The following is a 16755-nucleotide window of genomic DNA, read 5'->3' as shown; positions in this document are numbered from 1 at the left end:
GTAGGAAAGCCTGTAATAAGTACTTCTGAACATAGCTTTCTGATAACTTTAAGATCAATGGACTAAATGAAAACTTTCAGAGCTCTAATGAGAGCATTCATGAAGATCGGTAAACACTGAGCAGCACAAGAATTACATGCATAACACTGAACCGATGAAGGACTAAAGTGATTTTTATGACTTTAGTTTGAAAACATTGTTGATTCTGTTTATATTTTGTTTTCCCAAGTTACAAAAGTTTATTTTCTTCTGAGCTATTTATATCTTAGAACAATTGAGTAGGATATACTTTTGTGAATAAAATTAAAACATTTACTTTTTTCTCTACCTAAATTCTCCAAAACTTGAAAACTATTTATTAATAGCTAAGGCCAAAAAAAATAGTTGCCCAATGACTGGGGATACTCATTATTTAGAATAGTATGCAGCCTCATGCTGCGAGGCTACCTGGCTTACCAGCAATAACAAAGTTCTTTCCCCCTCCTGAGGGCCATGAATTCCTGACAGGATTAATGATTATGCACCTGTAATCTATAACCAGATGTACTCTCACAGCTAAACTTTGATGAGATTTTGCTCTAAGGTAACTTCTGAGCACATTTGATACAACTTCAGAGTAATGCATCTGGTGAAGTTGGGGACTGAACTACTGTGCTTTGATGCAATCTAACATCAAGAGAAAGTCTCTGAGAGATTTCTCCGGGGTTGCAATCCTCAGGAAGACTCTGAATAAAACTAAATTTTAGACTGCATTAATGTACATGGCTATGATTTAATAAGACCAAAAAAGAAGAGAAAAACTACATTTTAATTCTTTAAAAGCTTGTTTTTAATCTCTGGTCAACACCTCCAAGGAGCCCTGGTTTCGGTTATTGGAGACCCGTATTAGAAACCAAGATCTTTGCATCAGGCAGGTGTACACATTACAAAGAGAGTAACAAAGCCACTTTTATTTTCAAAAGTGAAGAAAAGTCAGCAGCCATGTAAGCAGACAGCAAGGCCCAGTGGCAGAATGAGGTGGAGAGGGTGAGGCACTGTCAGGAGGTGGGCTGGGTGGGCAGGGTGACAAACTGTCCCTGGGAGTAGTCTAGCTGGGGTTTGGTCACAGGAGCCTTGCAGAACAAAGAGAATTCATCTGGCTCTGTCCTGAGCCCATCTCAGGGCTTTTCCTGAGTGGCCAGTGGGCTATAGGGGAAGGGGGTGGAGGAGTGGGAGGTAGAATCTTTTCTCTCCCTCCTTCCTACCCCAAGATCTCTCAGAGCCCATGGAAGGTCCTGCTTAGGGCCTGGCTGCTCCACCTTTTGGGGCAATGCTCAGGCTTGTGTCTGCTAGTTGTTCTTTTTGGCTACCTGGCAGAGCCTAAATCCATTTGGGGAAAATGCCACCACAAGGACCTGGAAGAGGTAGGGCCCACCTGGAACAGTGGCCTGGGAGGCAGGGCTTGCTCTCCCAGCATCCCCAACCACAGAGCCACAGCATGTGACTGCACTGCCCACAGAGTACGTGCAGTCAGGCCAGGTTGGGGCTTGTACCCAGGCAGAGGGAGGTGGGGGCTGATTCTTGCCAGCCCTGCCCACTTCAAGGGTAGGCTCATAGGTCTACTTGGCCTTCCAATGTCGTCTGCCCTAGCTTGATAGATTTAGCAAATAAAAATACAGATTATACTTTTACTAAATGAGAAATTCTTAACTAACAAAAAAGTTATTCTTTGTTTATCCAAAAGTAAAATTTACCTAGGCATCCTGTATTTTCTTTTTCTTTTCTTTCTTTCTTTCCTTTTTTTTTTGAGAAAGAGTCTCACTATCTTGCCCTTGGTAGAGTGCTGTGGCATCACAGCTCACAGCAACCTCAAAATCCTGGGCTTAAGCGATTCTCTTGCTTCAGTCTCCCAAGTAGCTGGGACCAGAGGCATCCACAATGCCTGGCTATTTTTTGTTGCAGTTACCATTGTTGCTTAGCTGCCCCAGGCTGGGTTCAAACCTGCCACCCTCAGTGCATGTGGCCAGCACTGTAACCACTTGTGCTATGGGCGCCAAGCCTAGGCATCCTGTATTTTACCTGGTAGCCTTCTAAGGATGGTGTCAAGGCAGAGCAAGGTCAGGTTGGGTTTGTACCAATCAGAGTGTCCTCTCCTAATTCAATTATCAAGTCATCTCCTATTCAGATATTTTGCCTGAAATCCTGATAATATACATATATACAACACAAACCTCTCCAGCTGATAAAGACAATTCCAAGCACCAGTATTTGTTTTTCCCTGAGGCTGGAGTGGGGGACACTGACTGTGTCATTTTCCCCTTGGTCCCAAGCACAGCACTGGGGACTAATGTCACGGTGTTGCCAAAAGGCAACAGTGGAGACTTGGCGCCCATAGTACCATGGTTACAGCACCAGCCACATACACCGAGGGAGGTGGGTTCAAACCTGACCCCGGCCAGCTAAACAATGCAACAAAAAAATAGCCAGTTGGGTTGGATGCCTGTAGTCCCAGCTACTTGGGAGGCTGAGGCAAGAGAATCACCTAAGCTCAAGAGTTTGAGGTTGCTGTGAGCTGTGATGCCATGGCAACTCTACCCAGGACAACATATTGAGACTCAAATGTCTCAAAAAAAAAAAAAAAAAAAAAAGGCAATAGTGGAAGAGCTGAGGCACACACCACAAAGGGCTGGAGAAATTTTTGCAGTTTTTGGCTGGGGCTGGGTTTGAACCTGCCACCTCTGGCATATGGGGCTGGTGCCCTACTCCTTTGAGCCATAGGCACCACCAGGGCTAGAGAAATTTAAAGAAGGCAACTGAATGGAGAATCAGCTCATCCACTGAGCCAACCAGATGAGCTAACTGGGAAAGATGGGGGAGTAGCAGAAATTAATGGGGAAGCAGATGTGGATAGCTTTGCTGATATAAGCCAACATGTAGCTAGATTTGTCCCCTTGCCTATTGTGTATGCACAATAAGGATAAGATGACCTCTTTCCTAACCCTGTATGACGTAAATGAGGCGGACAATAACTTTACCCAATTAATCCATGCCTTTTTCAAATGAAAGCAAGGCATTAAAGCTGGCATAGCAAATATGGCATATACCAATTCTCAGCTGATATAAATGTACTCATTCCCATTGGAATTAGACACTGCCTCACCGTTAGATTCATTCTCAGCACCTTACCCTGTTCTCACCCTTTTTCCATCTCTGCTTTATAGCTGCTTGTCTCATCCCTGTTCATGTCTCTGATCCCTGGACAATACTGTGGGACTCCACAAGTCAAATGCCCCTGTATTTATGAGGACACTTACTACTTTTATTATCATTATTTTCTTTCGGTAGCCAATCAAGTGAGCCTGATGCTATTTCTCAAATTTTGAAGTTTTATTTTAACCTTTGACTCAAAGCAATAAAGTTCTAGAAACAACAATGAAACGAATGTTGCTGTCTCCATAAACACATTTAGCACTGTGACTGCCGCAGAAAATGTGTTCAATAAATGGTAGCCATGTTCATTCTCCTTCAGCAATTTTTGGCGATCAAACATTTTCAAAATGTATCTCTAAGCCAAAGGAGTTAGAAGTCACAGCAGTCACCCATGTCCTTGGAACTCCTGTGGGAAATTTTAAAAAAGACATACTTAGGCCAGGCACAATGGCTCATGACTGGAATCCCTGCACTCTGGGAGGCTGAGACGGGTGGACTGCTTAAACTCAGGAGATGGAGACTGAGCAAGAGCAGAACTCCATCTCTGCTGAAAACAGAAAAATTGTCTGTAGTCCCGGCTACTGCGGGGGCTGAGGCAGGAGGTTTCTTGAGCCTAGGAGTTTGAGGTCACTGTGAGCTAGGTTGATGCCATGACATTATAGCCTGGGCAACAGAATGAAACTCTATCTCAAAAAAATCAAAAAGAAGGACATAATTATTGCCTAGGTTTCCTAACCTTGGCGCTGTTGACGTTTTGGGCCAGATCATCTCTGCTGTGAGGAGCCACCCTGTGTTCCTGAGATATTTAGCAGCACCCTGGGCCTCTACCCACTAGGTGCCAATAGTCTTCCCTTCTCATTTGTGACAACCAAAAATCTCTTCAGACTTTGCCAAACATCTTCTGGAGGGAAAGGAAGTGAAACACTGTCCTTAGTTGGAAACCACTGCAGATTATCAAGTTATCTGTAGTTAACTGTAGCAGAGGAAACAAATTCTTTGGTCAACCACAACTGTCTTATAAAGAAGGAAATCTGTTAGGTAATAGGACACTTTGTTCATCTCTGATCTAATATAGCCAAACACTCTTGGGGGAAGAAACGGAGAAATGAGACTTCCCGATTTCAAAATTACTACAAAGCTACAGTCATCTAACATAAGGACCGACATATCGATAATGGAACAGAGCTTAGAGTCTAAATATGAATCTTCACATTTATAGTCAACTGATTTCTGACAGAAGTGCCAAAATAATCAAATGAGGAAAAAAAAAATAGATTTTCCAGCAAATGGTAAAGGAGCAAGTGGATATCCACATATAAAAGAATGAGGCTATGGGCAGCGCCTATGGCTCAGAGAGTAGGGTGCTGGCCCCATATACCTGAGGTGGTTGGTTCAAACCTGGCTCTTGGCAAAAAACTGCAACCCAAAAAGAAGAATAAAGTTGGATTTCTATCTTATGCCACATACAAAACTTAGCTCAAAATGGATCAAAGACCTAAATATCAGAGCTGATATTGCCAAGCCCTTAGAAGAAAACACAAGCATAAATCTTCATGAACGTGAATTTTATGACGCTAAAAGCACAAGTGACAACATAAACAAATTAGACTTAAACAAAATTAAAAATGTCTGTGCTTCAAAGGATACCCACAGAAAAGTGAAAGGCTAATCCACAAAACAAGAGAAAATTTTTTGCCAATCATATATTTGATAAAAGGCTTATATCTAGAATATATAAAGAACTCCTACAACTCAAAGATAAATAGTTCAATTTTTAAAATGAGCAAAGAACCTGAATAGACATTTCTTTAAAGAAAATGTACAAATGGCACATGAAATATATACCACTGCTTATAAATGAACCATTAGGGAAATGCAAATCAACAGATATAAGTCCACCTGATTAATGGCAAAGGTGACATTTGCATTATTGCAAGGCAAGGGTGGAAAGATGGTGTTTTGAAGGGCAACTGAATAGTTAAATGGATGAAATAAATCTTGACCCCCCCCCCACCTCACATCATTCATTAAAAAAATCAATATCAGATAGACTACAAGTCTAAATGTGAAAGATCTAAAAAAATCTTTTAGAAGAAAAGTTGGGGTAGGGAAATGTTTCTTACCAGGATATAAAACGAACTTACTGGTGGTACCCGTAGCTCAGTGGGTAGGGTGCCGGCCATGTACACCAAGGCTGGCGAGTTCAAACCCAGCCCAGGCCAGTTAAAACAACAATGACAGCTGGAAGAAAAAAAATAGCTAGGCATTGTGGTGGGTGCCTGTAGTCCCAGCTACTTGGGAGGCTGAGGCAAGAGGCTCAAGCCCAGGAGTTTGAAGTTACTGTGAGCTGTGATGCCATGGGAAGCTGAGGCAAGAGAATTGCTCAAGCCCAGGAGTTTGAAGTTACTGTGAGCTGTGATGCCATGGGTAGCTGAGGCAAGAGAATTGCTCAAGCCTGGGAGTTTGAGGTTGCTGTAGGCTGTGATGCCACAGCGCTCTCCCAGGGCAACAGCTTGAGACCTTGTCTCAAAAAAAAAAAAAAAAAAAAGAACTTATTTACTTAGACTGGGAGAAGACATTTATGATACAGGATTCATGTGGCGATGTGAATGCATTATTCAGGTCCCTCTTTAAGAAAGCGTCCTCTACTGAGCTGTGAGGAGCATGATGAACTCATAACCTCCTGCTCTTAGCTCTTTCAGATCTGCATCAGCTTCTAGGGCAAGGTCATACTCTTCTTGGGGGGCAATCCTTGGCCAATGATTAAGGAAGGCAGTGATAACTAAGCATGTAGTTTGCAGAGGAAAGAACATTCTTCTCTAGCTGATGACTAAACAAGGCATTAGTATAAGGGCTTAGCTATTTTCATCTGATTCAGGGCTCTCTGACGGGGAGTCTTTGCTCTAACAGGGTTCTCAAACTTTTTAAACAGGAGGCCAGTTCGCTGTCCCTCAGACTGTTGGAGGGCCGGACTACGGGCCCCAGGACAAGTTGGCTGCTAAGCAGGACAGGCAGTGGCGGCAAAAACACCCAGCAGGCCACATGTGCCGCAGTCCATAGTTTGAGGATGCCTGCTCTAGAACTTCCTGCTGGGCTGTCAAACACCACTGAGTTTGAATTGCTGTCTGATAATTCCCAATACCCAATCCTTCTTTCTTTCCTTTTCTTTCACAGATGTATTCCATGATATTTATATTTCTTTTTTTTTCACCATTTATCATTTTTTATTTATTTTATTATTTTTATTTTTTTCTTTTGATATTTATACTTATAACTCTACACTAGTCTCTTGAACTGGTCAACTTATATCCAGAATATATACATTAACTCCTAAAAATCAACAAGCAAAATGGCAGACAATCCAATAGAAAGTGGGCAATAAATAAGTACTTCATAAAAGAAGATAGACAAATGGCCAATAAACAAATGAAAATGTGCTTGTATTAGTCTCCTGGGGCAGCTATAACAAATTCTCACAGCCATGGTGGCTTAAAACAACAGAAATGTATTCTTTTGAAGTTCTGGATGCAAAAAGTCCAAATGAAGTCTCCCTTGGGGAAGAATCATTGTCTGGCTTTTCTAGCTTCTAGTGGCTTCTGGCAGTTCTTGGCTTCCCTTGACATATGGCTGCATCCCTCCAATCTTTCCCTCTATCTTCCCTCACCTTCTCCTCTGTGTATGTCTGATCTTCCTCTACCTTTCTCTTTAAGAACACTTGTGATGACAGTTAGGGCCCAGTAGATAATCCAAGATGATCCCCTCACCTCAAAATCCTCAACTTAATCACATCTGAAAAAACTTTACCACATAAGTGTACATACAGTGTCCAGGGAATGAGCACTGATATCTTTTGGGGGCAGTATTCAATTCACTATAGTTTATATCATTAGCCATCAGGAAAATGCAAAACAAAAAAAGTGCAAATTAAGATCCTAATGTGCTATTCTACTTTATGACCACCAGATTAGGTAAAGTGGAAAAGGCCATATTAAGAGAACTAGTTGGTCCTTACACTCCTTGTGGAGGTACACATTGATGTATTTGTCAAATTGTTTGGCAGCACTAAAGCTGAGTATATACATATCCTATGGTTCAGAAATTTCAGTCCTAGGCATGTGGCAGTTTTGAAACATGACTACAGAGTCTTTGATGTGTCTTTCATTGAGAGGTGGAGTCAAAATCAAATGCCTTTGAATCATGAAGAGCTTATATTATTCCAACCAATGGAATGCAGGGTTAGTGACACGAAGCTTCCATTTTTCTTTCTAGAATACTTGCCCTTAGAGCCCTAAATCTCTAGGTAAGAAGTCTGACTAGTCTGAGATCACTATGCTATAAGGAAGCCTAAGCTACATGGACAGGCTATGAAGAGGTGCCCGAACTACAGTCCCAGGTGAACCTAGACTTTGCGTTATTCCAGCCCAGGCACTAGGTTTGTGAGCAAAGAAGTCTCCACATTGTTCCATCTCTTAGCAATTCAAATCACCTCCAGACATCTGAGTTTTCTCAACTGGGACCTCAGGCAGGTTAACAGAGAGACAAGCATACCTTCTGCGCTCTATTCAAATTCCTCACTCATGGAATCCATGATTGCAATAAAATGTGTGTTGTTTGATGCCACTAAGCCTTGGGACACTTTGTTATGCAGCAATAGGCAGCTGGGACAACATACAACAGAAGCATGTATATAAATTCATCAAAAGACAAATCCAAAAATATTCACAGAAGCATTATTTGTAACTACGCCCAAACAGCCATCAAGCCGTGAAATGGATAAATAACTTGTGTCATGTTAGAATGGTGGAATACTCGACAGCATACAGAAATAAGAATAAACAAATTACAGCCTCATACAGCAATATGGATGACTCTCGCAGACATAACATTAAGATCAGAATCCAAACACAAAAAGAACACATATTAATTATTCTGTTTACATGATTTAAAAGCAGACAAAGCTAATATTGTTCTTAGGTTCATGGTTGCCTTTAAGGAAAGTAGTCACTGGAAGGTTTGTATTCGGGATTATGTTTCTTGGTCACACACAGATGTGAACTTCATGAAAATGTATCATGCAGTGCGCTATGATTTGTGTGCTTTTGTGTAAATATGTTATATTTTAATAAAAATTCAAGAAAGCTGTGTCTTGGAAGCAATGAAATAAGAGTATGTCAAGGGGAGACAGAGGAGCGAAGCAGAGAGAGTAACTGCCAGGTAATAGTCTCTAGGCTTCAAAGAAATAATCTTGGTTCCAAGTGGAAGCAAAAAACTCACAATCCTCCTAAGTTTTCATAGGAACCGCACTGCCAAAGAAATGTCAAGACCGGCCTGCCACAGTCTGTGACCAGTAGGAAGCAGATCATAAAAGATGTACAGCTCCAAGAAGCTTCCTTTCTAATGCCCATTCACGTGGTAATGGGGTAAGGGGCATGGAAGAACTTCGGAGGAGGCAGAGCTATCACTGCTAGGATGTTTTTCTCAGGCAAAAGAATCCGGGTCACCAGGTCTAACCAGGCAGCTTACCCCACCACCCCACTGCCAGGGATGGAAGTCTCTAGTAGTCCCACCAAACTGGATTTTGTGATTGCTGTGGACCAGTGATGATTGCATGCTTTCCATTCTCCCCTTCTCTGAATGACAGCTGTAATCATGTTAACCAGTTATTCTTTGTGATTATTGTCTATTCCATGGATTGTTTTTTTTTTTTTTTTTTTTTTTTTTGAGACAGAATAGCACTCTGTTGCCTGGGCATCAGAGTGCTGTGGCATCAGCCTAGCTCACAGCAACCTCAAACTCCTGGATTCAAGACATCTTCCTGCCTCAGCCTTCGAAGTAGCTGGGACTATAGTCGCATGCCACCACGCATGGCTAATTTCTTTATGTTTAGTAGAGACAGGTCTCACTCTTGCTCAGGCTAGTCTCAAACTGCTGAGTTCAAATGATCCTCCTGCCTCAGTTTCCTTGAGTACTAGGATTACAGGCGTGAGTTGCTGTGTCTGGCCTAATGAATTACCCTTTGATTTATAAGTCACCAGCACATAAAAAGCCACTTCTAGGCTCAGCGCCTATAACTCAACTGGCTAAGGCGCCAGCCACGTACACCTAAGGTGGCGGGTTCGAATCCCCGGCCCGGACCCGCCAAACAACAATGACGGCTGCAACTAAAAAATAGCCAGGCGTTGTGGCGGGCGCCTGTGGTCCCAGCTACTTGGGAGGCGGAGGCAGGAGACTCGCTTGAGCCCAGGAGTTGGAGGTTGCTGTGAGCTGCAATGCCACGGGACTCTACCCAGGGGGACAGCTTGAGGCTCTGTCTCAAAAAAAAAAAAAAAAAAAAAAAGCCACTTCTAGACCTGATAGGAAGAACTTTATGTCACCCAAAGATACTAGATGTCAATCTTGATGTAGTAATTGAATGGGAATTTCGAGGTTTCTCTTTTGGAGAGTGAATGTGTTCTATACGTGGAAGGGGGGTATAATATGGATGTTTGGCAGCCAAAAGGTAGACTGGGAGAGAGATTTCTAGTTGCCAAAATCCCTTGTCCTCCTCTTCCTAATGTCAGAACCACAAATTTACTTGGGATGGCAATGCAACCTACCAAACTTCTATAATTTCTAACCTCCCTTGTAGCTGGGTATGGCCAGGTGATGAAGTTCAGATCATTGAAGTATAAGCAGAAGTGTGTAAGACTTGTGGGAAATCTCTCTGGGGAAAAGAAACCAAACCCTTCTTCCCTTGCACCATTCTATTGACTGAGACTGAAACTATTCAGGCGTCCTCAAGCCACAGGCAGCCCACCTAGGACATTTATCTGGCCAGCTGGGTGTTTTTGCCACCACTGCCTGTCCTGCTTGGCAGCCGACTCGTCCCGGGGCCCACAGTCTAGCCCTCCAACGGTCTGAGGGACAGTGAACTGGCTCCCTGTCTAAAGAGTTAGAGGACCCCTGTGATTGTAGGACTAAGGAGCAGTGAAATAGAAGGGCCATAACATCCCAGGATTGCTTAGCATCTCACTACTTGCATGTGTGAGAGAAATAATCTTTGGTCTCTTACAAGCCCGTATTATTTTGAGTTTTCTGTCATATGTATTTAACTTAATTCTAAATAGTATAGACATCAATTGCCAGATTTGAAAAGCTCAAAAAATCCAATGCAATTTTAAAAAGGAAATTTATACCTAGACATTTCATAGGAACATTGCAGAACATTTGAAACAAAGAGAGCGTGAGGGCAGACAGAGAGAAAAGACATGACCTCCCAAGACTGACAAACTGATAGTTGGCTTCCTGTATTTATTTAATTAATTAATTTATTTTAGAGACAGAGTATTATTTTACTGCCCTCAGTAGAGTGCCATGGCGTCACAGCTCACAGCAACCTCCAACTCCTGGGCTTGGGCAATTCTCTTGCCTCAGCCTCCCAAGTAGCTAGGACTACAGGGCCCGCCACGACGCCTGGCTATTTTCTTGTTGCAGTTTGGCCAGGTGCGGGTTTGAACCCTCCACCCTTGGTATATGGGGCCAGCGCCCTACTCCCTGAGCCACAGGCGCCGCTCCAATATAGCTGGCTTCTTAACATAAAAACAGAAGCCAATAGACAGGTTAGTGATATCTTCAAAATAATAAGAGAAAATAACTGTCAGTGTCAAATTTTTATCCAGGTAAATTCCCACGCAAGAACAAGAAGAAAATCAGAGCATTTTCAGGGAAGACTTACTTCCAACAGACTCTTACTTCACAGGATATATTTTAGGAAGACTCAAAATTATTCCAGAAGAACAACTTAAAGTGTATAAAGGGGAAATGAGCAAGAAAAATTATAACTATCTGGAAAAATCTCAACAAACACTGACTATGTAAAATAATAGCAATTGGTGTGTTTAAAAAGAACTAAAATTCTGGACAATAGAATATAAATTGAATGACAATAGCCTGAGTTAAGATCTTTGTATTTTGCTGAAGGAGGGTAAAGATATTAACAGTAGCAAATGCTATCGGCATCCTGCCAGTAGAGCTTTGGGTTTTTACCACATCTAGCCTCAAGCCTGGCTTTTTTTTTTTTGCAGTTTTTGGCCGGGGCTGGGTTTGAACCCACCACCTCCAGCATGTGGGGCTGTCGCCCTACTCCCGTGAGCCACAGGTGCTGCCCTAGCCTGGCTTCTAAAGGGCATCATTTGGGACTCTTTGCTTGAGGGCTCCTTCTGACCACTGTTGTTCCCCTGTGCATGTGCAGGACAAGCCAAAGTGCTGAGGAAGTAATATCCCCAGAAACAAACTCAACTGATGTGGATGAGGGTTAATGGGTAAATACTCCAGCTTCCTCATCCCTTGGTTTGTTCTTCACTGTCTCCTCGAGTTCTCTGTTGTAATTTGGTTCTAGAGGCCACCTTGGTAACCTAAGGAGACACTCTCTGTTGGCTTCCTTCCCTTCCCTGCCCTATCTCACCTCTTTACTCCCTTACCAGGGTTCTTTCAAGCTGCTTCCCAAATAAATTTCTTCATTCAAATTCTGACCTCAGGGTCTGCTTCTGAGGTAACCAAAATTAAAACATTAACTTTGAACTTCATTAAATGTTTATGTTAAAATTTCTAAGGTAGCTACTAAAAGAACAAGAGGGAAAAAATGGAATGAGAGAAAAATATTCAATTTAAATAAAGCCAAGAAAGCAGAGAAAATAAGAAACATTAAAAGACGCTTGTGTTAACTTTGGTGCTATTTAGCACCAAATAAACTATCAAAATTGTTCTAAACATATCTGTAATAAATGTAAATGAACCAAAATCTCCAGTTAAACAGAGATTACCAAATTGGATTTTTTAAAAAATCAAACTACACATTGCCTATAAGACACAAAGGTAAAACATAAAAACATTGAAAGGATGAAAATGAAAACATGAAGGCTGGGTGTGGTGGCTCACACCTGTAAACCTAGTACTCTGGGAGGCCAAGGTGGATGAATTCCTTGAGCTCAGGAGTTCAAGATCAGCCTGAGCAAGAGTAAGACTCTGTCTCTACTAAAAACAGAAAAAACTAGGTCAATACCTGTCATCCCAGCCACTTGGGAGGCTGAGGCAGGAGGACTGCTTGAGCCCAAGAGTTTGAAGTTGCTGTGAGCTGATGATGACATCATGGCACTCTACCCAAGGTGGGAGAGTGAAACTCTGTCTCAAAAAACAGAAAAAGACAATCTATGGGATAGACTGTAGTCACAAAAAAAGAAAAGAAAAGAAAAACATAAAAAAATGATACCCCAGATAAACTCTATTAACAGAAAGCTGGTGCAGCTAGGTTGATAACAGATTAAATAGATTGTAAAGTTAAAACTTATTGTTAGTGATAAAGTGAATTAAACTTATTGATATAAAATTTATTTCATAGAAAGATTTAACAATTCCAGACTTGCAAATACCCACTAACAGAGCAAAAATTACAATGACAAGGAGAAATTGACTTATCTGTGATTATAATGAGAGATTTTAACACTCCTCTCTGTGATTTATAGTTTGAAAACAAACAAAAAATCAATAAGATTATCAATAATTTGGGCAACACAAGTAATTATCAATTTACATAGAACTCTGTACCATTCAATTTAGGGAAATATTCTTTTCAAGCATCTAAGATATATTTTACAAAAATTGCCACATTCTAGTACATAAAGCAAGTCTAAACAAAGTTCAAAGAATTGGCATTTATACAGATCACATTCTCTCGCAAAAAGCAATGAAGTTGATCAGTAACAAAAAAAACTATAGGTTTGAAAATCAAAGCATATCATCTAAGTAATTCATGGCAAGTCAAAGGAAAACAGATGATCTGAGGCTCTAAACCAGCGGTTCTCAAACTGTGGGTTGTGACCCCTTTGTAACAATGAAAATACATCCTGCATATCAGATATTTACATTACGATTCATAATAGTAGCAAAATTACAGTTATCAAGTAGCAATGAAAATAATTTTATAGTTGGGGGGGTCACCACAACATGAGGAACTGTATTAAAGGGTCGTGGCATTAGGAGGCATTAGGAAGATTGAGAACCACTGCTCTAAACTTTCATGAAATAGAATAGCTGGTGAAAAGTGTGATGGTGGGATAATCAAATCACCTTAAAGAAAGTCTAATGCTGAATTTGAAGCTGCTATGACTTTTTTAGCCTTCTTTGGGTAAAGAAGACCCCACTTACCTCATGCTCACATGCATATATCAGTCCTGATTGGCTTTGCTTGGGTCAAGTACCCACACTTGAACCAGTCACCTATGGATAGTGAGATGGAGGTCCCCTGACTAGCCTGTGCTAGGCCCTACCTTGGGGAAAATGGAAATAGAGGTGGAGGTATTTTGACTTCTAGGACCTCCAAAATCATATGGGGTTGGAATACTCTAAATGCCCCCGCCCAGCATAAAACAGAGACTATATAAACAAAAACTCAAAAACCCAAATCACTTCTAGTTGCTAGATCCAGTCCCAAGCCCAGAGTCTCTGGGTGATGTGTTTTCCTCTTTCATCAGGTTCCAAAACAACCTTTGAGGGATTTGGCAACCTATAGCTAAAAGACAAGTTTAACTACCATCACTGACCCCCCTCTACATACCCAGGTCCCCGTGATAAAGGGAAAGCAGAAACACTGCAATAAAATCTCTCATTGGTATACTACATGCTCTCCAGGACAGGAACCGGGACAGCCCAGGGCAGGGCAGTCATCCCTCGGTCAGCCAACCCAGGTGCCCCCTACCCTCTTCTTATGGCAAGGACACTCCCCATCTAGGGTTTTCCATGGCCTTTTCTGAGAAGTATGTGTGGAAGCAGCTTCCCACGGGGGTGGGAGAGTGGAGGAGAACATAATTTCAGGGCCTGGAACTTGCCCTGGGGGGTTGAGTAATCACAGAGCAATGCTTGCCAAGCTGGAGTTCTCTGAAAATATCATTTTCCCCATAATCCTTGTGGGAAGCTGTTCTATTTGATTTTTTGTTAACTAGTAACTAACACCAGAAATCTATTCCTGGTCATGGTCCTTGAATTGAACTTGTCCTTGAAGTTTCTGATTCTTAACAATAAGCACTGCCCCTTTGGCCTTGTGCTCAAATCAAGGGCTTCCTCTGGGCTTGAAATGAGGAACAAAACTAACTGGGCCTCTGCCTCCAGCCTGCACTCCAGAGCATGTTGAAAAAGAGCAATTAGCAGCTCTGGCTACAGGTTCAGGGGTCCTCAAACTTTTTTAACAGAGGGCCAGTTCACTGTCCCTCAGACTGTTGGAGGGCCGGACTGTGGGCCCCGGGACAAGTCGGCTGCTAAGCAGGACAGGCAGCGTGGCAAAAACACCAAGCTAAATGTCCTAGGCAGGCTGCATGTGGCCCACGGGCCGTAGTTTGAGGACACCTGAGTAGATCCAAGGGTGTCTCCAGCTGTAGTACACTAAGAGCTAGATCTTGGTGCTCAGATGATACCGTCAAGGCTCTGTCTCTTTTCCCATTTCTCAGCTCTGTGTGCCTCTGCTTGGCATCATGCCAAGTGAGGCTGTTTCCATATGATGGGCAAGAAGAGTGCCTAGGAGCCTCAGGTTCATACCCTTTCAACTTAGCAAACATATCGATGTTTGCCACAGCACATTCTCTAAGTGGCCCACCTGGAGTTACACAGTCATCCTGTGGCCAGGTGAGTGAGGCACTCTCGCCAGCTTGAGTCAGATACCCACCCTGTGATGAGGGTCAGAAGTGGAGCATGCGCACTCTGACTAGCAGCTCTGTAGGGACAATATGGACAGGGACAGCATGCTTCAAAGCAAGGGCTACTAGACAGACAAGCAAGAAAGGTCCACTCTATAGGGGCAGGAGGAATGAAGGCAGAAAGCAGGATTGGGCATGGAGACTAGGTCTGCATAAGTCCCTGAACATTTTTTATTTATTATTATTATTATTTTTTTTTTTTTTACAGTTTTTGGTCAGGGCTCAGTTTGAACCTGCTACCTCTGGTATATGGGGCTGGCGCCCTATTCCTTTGAGCCACAGGCGCTGCCCCCTGAACATTTTTTACAAAGTACTTCCAATATACTGTTTGCTGATGATGGAACCCAAGAAGGAAACATGATCACTGCTGTGAGCCGAATGCTGGCTGAGGTTTCCAGGCCCAAGGGAGATCCTAAGCATGCCCAAGGTCTCTTCACTTCCCTAAAGGCTTAGTTTCTCAGGGTTCTTGACCCCACAAAGACTACCTCTGTCCATATTGCATGGCTTCCAGATATAACATTTAGCCTTTTCTTTGATTTCCACAAAGGATTCGACTCACATAAAGAAGTTAGTGAAGATTTTAATGGGAAGTCAAGCTTGGGGAAATAGAGGGTCATCTTCAAATGCCTTTTGGCCCTCTGCCACTGGCCTTTGCCCCATTCACCATCTTACAGGCATCTTTTCCCATCTTCTCTTAACTTCTCCAAATTTTCTCTCCTCCCTCTCAGGTCAAATCTCCCTTTTTATCTCAGGTAGAATAGTCTATCCCTCATCTTGAGTTGCTTGGCCTACACAAGCATCTAGTGCTTGGGTTCCTACTCTCCCTTCACAGATTATCAAAATGTTTTCTCAGACAAGACTATTTACTGCCCAAGAAGAATTCCACTACAAGTAATCAAGATCATAAAATGACCCCTCCTTTTAGCAATGTTCCAGAGATGAAAACAATATTAATGTTAGAAAAATGTCCCCCTGGGATCCTCATGCAAGGGAAGCTGAGTCGCATGTGAGACACCCACCACAACATGCTCATGATAAACCAAACCACCTCAAACACTCAGCCAAGGGCCTGGCACCCAAGGGCAATGACCACAAATGGAAAACTTCCAGGAAAGTCAGAGTTCCAAGGGCACAGACATTGATGGTCTGACTCAGTCAAAAATCTAAAGGAAGAGATACACTAAATTCTCCCCAGGCCATTTTCTGTGAATATCATTTCTCCTGGGGTTGAGATTTGGATTGGCAGCACCAGTTTCAATTAATAAGCCTTGCAAGGGCATAGTCCACAGACATTACTGTTACAGATTAGAGCAGATGTGTATAGCTGTAAAGTCAAACATGTGAAAGGAAAGGCAAATTTTTCCATATAAGAAAATTGAGGCTCAGCTTGGTTGAATAAGGTCAAGGTCAGGGCTGTAGAGGAATGGACACCATGCTTACAAAGGACAGTTACTGATTCTTAACACATTAAAAGGAAATGCTGAGAAAAGGACAGTCTCCTGGCAAGCCTAGAGACATTTTGTGACTTGGGAGCAGTCCCCCAAGTAACTCAGTGTTCTGGAATGAGATTAGATTGGTCACTCACTAGTAAGCATGTGTTAAACACTGATGCTTGGTACTTCTTCAGGGGGGTTGTGGGGAAAGAACACGTGAGGAAAGAGCACGTGGCGATCCTTACCCATACAGCCCTCATATGTAATTACCTTAACTTTCCACACCTGTTGTGTATAACCTTAATAAATAGCTGTTTTGGAGGGGTCTCTGGGCTACCCTGCACTTAAGGTTGGCCCGCCTCCTGCAAGCTTGTACTTTTTTTTTTTTTTTGGAGACAGAGCCTCAAGCT

The 16755-nt window shown here is 42.4% G+C and overlaps 1 protein-coding gene across 1 annotated transcript in view; it reads right to left on the bottom strand.

Moving 5' to 3' along the window:
- ST3GAL5 (ST3 beta-galactoside alpha-2,3-sialyltransferase 5) overlaps positions 1-16755 on the bottom strand; it is a 121722-nt gene that overhangs the window by 104466 nt on the left and 501 nt on the right. The gene's annotated exons all lie outside the window — the stretch shown is intronic.

Source organism: Otolemur garnettii, unplaced genomic scaffold, assembly GCF_000181295.1.
Source record: "Otolemur garnettii isolate 467f Iridium unplaced genomic scaffold, OtoGar3 scaffold00147, whole genome shotgun sequence".
Taxonomy (NCBI): Eukaryota; Metazoa; Chordata; class Mammalia; order Primates; family Galagidae; genus Otolemur; species Otolemur garnettii.
Note: the sequence above shows the minus strand (reverse complement) of the source record. Positions and strands in the feature narration are given on the sequence as shown.